Source organism: Dermacentor albipictus, chromosome 8 (assembly GCF_038994185.2).
Source record: "Dermacentor albipictus isolate Rhodes 1998 colony chromosome 8, USDA_Dalb.pri_finalv2, whole genome shotgun sequence".
Classification (NCBI taxonomy): Eukaryota; Metazoa; Arthropoda; class Arachnida; order Ixodida; family Ixodidae; genus Dermacentor; species Dermacentor albipictus.
Window position 1 is genome coordinate 117723144 of NC_091828.1, and position 6588 is coordinate 117729731.

Sequence of the window (6588 nt, forward strand, 5' to 3'; positions counted from 1 at the left end):
TTTCTATTCTCTCTCTGGTTTATTGTTATGTACATGTTGATTTATAGTTAAAGAAGGGAATTGCGCTAAAAAAAGACACGGACGAGAAAGGACATGGACCGGTGCAATTCCCTTCTTTAAGTATGTACGACCGGCTCGCCCAACAACGTGCTCTCCTTGATTTATAGTAATAATGTCAAGGGCAAACAACCATAGAAGCACTTCGGGGCCTCTACACAGACTGTGCTCCTTCAACACTATGTCAGCCTTTACGGCCGCAGTCATACACCTGGTCTGTAATGTGGGGCGAAATGCGACGTGTGAAACAAAATTGGGGTTTTACTGGGTAAGATTAAAGAGCACAATGAGGTTCTTGAGCTCTGTGGTAAAGTACGCACATTATATCTGATCTTTTATACAGATCACTACTTGACTTTGAAAGCTATGATTTGGGATTTCGAACCACGCTGAAGTGCTGGCTGCACTATGACATTTCTTAGCTCTACTGGCATTCGAAAGCTTCACCCTACGTCGGACATCACCACTCCACGAGAGCTATTGGCTAACAAGCCTAAACAGCTTGGCTGTAAATTTTAACTGTACTTAGAGTGAATTTATGTACTCGCGGCAGTTTTTTTTGCCAATTTGCAGCAAATGCAAATCTGGCCACCTCGAATTTTCTCGATATTTACCATTGAACTCCCATGTGAATAGGCAGTGCTGGTCGGCATCACTATGAATACCACATAGGGGGACACAGCCACCACTGCAGCTCCGCCGACCCAGGTGATGACCTACATAGAACCGACCTCCGACGACATCATTGAAGCTATGAAGGTTGACTAAGGTCTATAAGCAGAACAGCGAGGAAGATCTTGCAAAGCACAGTAACAAAAAATGTTTACAAAGCCGTGAATGCCCTAAAAAGGCGGTCTTCCTGTACACATGGCGTCAGTATCGTTCTTCGTTAGGAGCATCCGGTGAAGCTTTATTTTACAAGGATGGCTGCAGTAACACATCACTTTAGATTGCACCTAAAAATTGCTAACATGTTTTCGAAAGTAATTGCTCTTGTAGCGGGGATGGTGTTTTTCCGCTGAATATACTTAACGTTGTGTATTAGATAGAATGCGCTGTACAATTTTTACTCTGGACTTCTCTTACTACAAAGAATTTCACTTTGTTTTGCAAAACATGAACCTCGTTGCATGAATACCTGTTGGCAGGCTCGAAAAACAGCTGCGCGCCGATAGCCAGAAAAATGCTGAAAGCCAGTGCCCACATGGTTGCATCGAAAGTCTCTTATTTCCTAGGAAAGGCATAGTTAGAGGATAGGTTCGTTGCCTCATTCCACCCAGTTGTTAGACTAGATTTGTAGCCTTTGGAATGTGTCGCCTTCTATTTCGTACGGAGTAGCTAAATTACAAATGGCAACACGTATGCATGAACCATTAACAAACACCTGGCATATGGAAGTTTTAAGTACACCCAGCGATACCAGCAACAATAAAATGAACATGTTTGCTTGCACTGACGGTGTTTTGGATAACACTCAAATATTTCCTTAGGAGCCCCAGGGAAGTTTGTTCATTTATTGCGTTTCCACAAACAAAACAGAAACAAAAATTTATTAGATACCGAAGCTACTACGAATGGCAATCAAATATTTCGTAATAGCTATTTCTATGATAATTCAAGCTTAACCTGTAAAACCATTTGTGAGAATATGGAGGTACTTTTATTTCATACAACATAATGTAAACAAAGTGGGATGGCACGCAGTAACTCATACTTAGGCACTATTAGGTGCACTTATGCGTACTTTTCCTGGGGTTGGTGTCAAGGCGTGTGAGCCATTCTTGGTATATACTGTAGCGTGTATGGCGTGTTTCTTCAGGTCTGGTTTTCTTCATTTCCAGTTGGAGTTTGCTGGACGGAGATTATAGCCAAATTCCTGTTAACGTTGTTGCCCATGTCCAGGTGTTATTGGCGGCGAATTGCTGCGGTAAAAGAGCACATAGGTGTGTTTATTGCTTCAAGATTTCTACAGACAGAGACAGCACATGCGCCATGCACGCATACAAAATAGAACTACGCATTGGCCAAGGTAAATAATAGATTTTACAGCATTTTTCAGACTATTTATAGTACGCGCGAAGTCGAAGTAGCCCTGGAGTGCGACGAAAGGTTCATCTTGTTTTTTTGACAAGGAGTGGTTATAAAGGCTGGTATAACATACCAGATAAAAAAAAAATGTTAGGAAAAGAGCGTTCTTAAAAAGTCGGAGTATATTGCTTCAAAACACAGTTGTATCAATTTCATTGTGTTAAGCACCTTCTAATAATAGAATTACGTTAGTTTGAGGAGTCTGCAATCTATAAACGGCCTTACAGTCACTTCAGAGTGTTTTTGCTCTGAATGGAGCAGACACTGCCTCCTTATTGCCACATCTTCATACCTGCTCGTTTCTTTGAGTGGTTCAATTAAGCTTGGTCACTTTGTGTAATGTGTTTTGTGTTGCTTGCTGCTTTAAGATATTTCGCTACGCTAACAGAAGCAATTCGGCCAGTCAACTTGTGAAATTTATTTTCCATGTGATTTGCAGAATAATTCGCTGATACTTATCTTGTATTCCAAATACAACAAGATCCTGGGCTTTTACAAAGCAGAACTTTAAATTCTGCCATGTCGTGCTCAAATAAGTAGTTCGTACATAATGACAAATGCACGCATTCACAGCCGGTGAGATAATACCAGTCATTCGAAGAGCTGAATATCTCTTCAGTGCTTTTACGCTAGGCATTATATGCGGGAAAACGTAATGTGCACTGAAATCAAGGAATGTCAAAAATACCAATAATAAGAAAATATTAAAACCAGCAAAGGGATTACTGGTTACGAATGGCACGAATAGCTACACTAAGTCACAACGCTATCTATCTATCTATCTATCTATCTATCTATCTATCTATCTATCTATCTATCTATCTATCTATCTATCTATCTATCTATCTATCTATCTATCTATCTATCTATCTATCTATCTATCTATCTATCTATCTATCTATCTATCTATCTATCTATCTATCTATCTATCTATCTATCTATCTATCTATCTATCTATCTATCTATCTATCTATCTATCTATCTATCTATCTATCTATCTATCTATCTATCTATCTATCTATCTATCTATCTATCTATCTATCTATCTATCTATCTATCTCATCTATCAGAATCCTTTCTGTGTTGGTAGGAAGTGATTTAATAAACTTCGAAAAATAACTTGAATAAATTGCTTCATACGCGCCTGCGATCGTGGCTCCAAATCACGCACGAAAGTAAGCAATTTGGGGAGGAAGCGTGCCGTCTTCGGTGGCGCTCAAGGCCTCGGGAGAAGGGTAAGGATGGAGGGGGGTGGTGCGCGTTCTACTCTGGGCGGATCCGGCGGCGGCGCCTGCCAGGGCCGCTGTATCTTGAAAGCAATCTGCGACGGGGTGTGTTTTTGCGGCCTAGTTCGCGTTTATGCGACACGCAGCGCGAAGGTCAGCACGCTCGCTGCTGCTGCCGGGGTTCCTAAATCAGCGTTTAAACAGCCAGTTTCCGCGGATCATCGAGTGAGATGTGTTAGGTAGTACGCCTGTGTTTACAAGTTAATACGGCAGATAAAACTGCTATGGTTAATTGATATAGATGTCAGTTAATTTGCTATCGTAATCGGTGTTTCTCCTTTTTGTGGAAACTTGGTCTTTTTTAAATAAAACTACTACCAATAATTGCTTGCAAACTCAGCAGACAGCAACGAATCTTTGCGCTGGAGGATGCTATGGCAAAGCTTCTCTGTTGAGTCACTCGTAAAATGGGTTTATTCGCGTAGGCTTTTCTCATTTCTCCTCAGAATGGTCTCGCTCCGTCACTTCACGCCATACGACAAAAAACACAGAGCCACACACTGGGTGTACACAGCCACTGCTCATAATATGTACAATACATTAGTTAATTTTCTCCGTCCTAACTTCGCTTTGGAACAAATCACAACATCATGGAACAAACGTGCAGGGTGCTTATAGCGGTGCGTGGCAGCAGGATAGAGCAGCGTCATCAATGCTCATATGCAATCTTTTTTTTCGCCGGATCACAGCTCAAAACAAAGGCACGCATCACATGTGCTGCATTGTAAGCTCGCAATAATATTTAAGGGAGGATAGAGCACCACAAACAGTTTGGTGATTCCCTGTGTCGAGGGGCAGAGGCACACAACCGATGCGACTCGGCCCAGCTCGAAGCGCGCGTGGCCACGTTATCCGTCGGCGGGGTCACCGGCCTTCCGGGTTGTGATGTCAATCTAGGGTGCGCTCCCTCTGGTCGAGACTCGTGTGCATCTGCCTTTGAGGAGGAAACGCCGCGACCGTTTGAAGATTTACCTGACCCTAGTTACATGCTCGTGGTTGTTCTATCATTGTCATTTGAGCTTCATGATGTGACTACCATCATGCCATCGTCCTCACGCCTTCTACGCCTACCCGCTGAGCTAAGTTGTCTCATAACTTATGCCAGTAAACGTGTTCACGTGGTCTTTGCTTATTCGTCATTCCATCTTTGTCATCCAAATTTGTTATGCCGCCCTTGTCATGCCATAGACAGCTGCTCCAGACGCACGTATTCAGTCCAGGATCCTCGCAAGAAATGATGCCTAGGAACACGTTCTATCAGATATTTTCCTTCAGCGTTCATTACCACCCATCATATTTATATCGTTAAAGTGAGCCAATTTTCGCTTAAAAGGCTTCCAACTCACTTTATGGAACATGGGCAGAACGGAAAGATGAAAATAATTTTATTCACTGTCAGAGCCAACATAACATCTAAAGCATATATAAACCGTAAATCCGCATGAGTGTTAGGGTTTAAAACATTATTAGGTACACTTTAAAACTGTAGCTCCATATTCTGGGTTTGTAAGCAGGAAATTGATTTTTTAAAGCGAACTTGTCTTTGCGTCAAAATTGCACTTGCGTCACTTTTCTGAGAGCTTCCTATGTATCGCTTCGAAAAAGCCTTTAAACTATGGAATCCAACAGCAGTAAGTTCAAAGCTTTATCTTTAATGAAGCCACGGACTTATAAGAGAACAATAAGTAAACAAGATTGCTTCAGCTAGATGCCGAAACACCGGTCTGCATTCGGGCGATTTCTGGGTGCCGGTTAAATATAATCACCTCCTCAATTTGTCACATGCGAAGATAGTGTCACGCTGTAGTGACCTTCAAGAACAAGAAGACGTCAATTCACAGTGAAAACTCTGAATGGTGAAAGAAACTTTTATGGACGAACTGGTGTCCACACAATCAATTGACAATAAAACCACAAAGAAAGCGGCGAACGCAGTCGGCAATCATCGGACGTCTCATCTGCGGGGCAGGCGAGTCGGCTTTTACACATGAGTCTTTGAAGGTTCCAGAATAATTGCTGGTGCCCGCGCGTCTGCCAGAAAGTGCTATACAAAGCGCGTCGCACATACATGCGATCAGATTACACAAAGTTCCGTGACAACAGACAGCAGATAGAACCACTTAAAAGATTTGAGAAACTTCCGATACATGCAAGATCATCCTGCGCTGAGCGATAACATTTGTTATACGGTGAAACGTGGTCCCCCGACAAAGATAAACAACTACACGTTTCAACAGCATCACCAGTTGGCGAGTTCCTTGATTTGAAATAAACGAATGATTGCTCTGATTTTCTGAAACAAGTTTATAAGTGAAACTATGAGCAGTGGGTTTTGAAAAAAAAAAAGGTATGTAGGAGCACACAGAAAATACGTACGCCTTGTATTACATGGAGGAGGAGTACGTGGAGTTTGCGTTAACTGAACCTTGTGAGGTCCCCCGCCTGACGATCCCGGAGCTGATCTTGGAAGCCTGCCTGCATCGACTCCTTGTGGAGCTGTGGACAGAAGGGCCAATACGGTCAAAATGACCCAGATGTTCAATATGGGGCTTTTTGCCATAGCTTTCGGACACCCAAGAACTAGTGTCGCATCCCACACGAAGACTGCCTTAAGTACTTCTTTAGACAATCTTGAAAGTAGATAATAGAGAAATTTGACGTGTGTGACTTCCCTCCCCTTTTTGAAGCATTGTTCTGCTTGCACAGGCTGCAATTGAATGCTCATATTAATATTCATTTTCTGGATTGGAGATACTCTTGAAATTGTTGCCTGCACCGTTTCGGCTATTGTGCTTTCCATGGAGTATTTCATGGAAGAGAACAATGCATGTAACGAAATGACTCCCAAATGCATAGCTTTTCGAGAGCTGCACACACAGATAGACGCTATACGTTGGCTTTAGAATGTGTGAAGTTTGAGTGTAATATTCTGTACTAACAAATAGCAAATTTTTGATGCGACTAGCTGTTGGCGAAAGCAAGACAGGATTTTAGGTATATATACGTGATCGAATATTACACACACACATATATAAAAAGGATGCTTGTTTAATAATGACAAGATTGAAAAGAGCGGGAAAGACCGGCGAGAGCTTTGAGTGTAGTTAGTGCTAAATGGCCTTAGTACCTACAAAATTGTACCTGAACTTAGCTACAC

At 42.1% G+C, this 6588-nt stretch overlaps 1 long non-coding RNA gene across 1 annotated transcript; it reads right to left on the reverse strand.

Annotated features, from left to right (window-relative positions):
- Nucleotides 1-1694: 1694 nt before the first annotated feature.
- On the reverse strand, nt 1695-6019 carry LOC135910290 (uncharacterized). Its single transcript, XR_010566997.1, has 2 exons — nt 5808-6019; nt 1695-1979 (listed from the first exon to the last, which is right to left on the reverse strand). It is a non-coding gene; the product is annotated as an uncharacterized lncRNA (long non-coding RNA).
- Nucleotides 6020-6588: the final 569 nt, after the last annotated feature.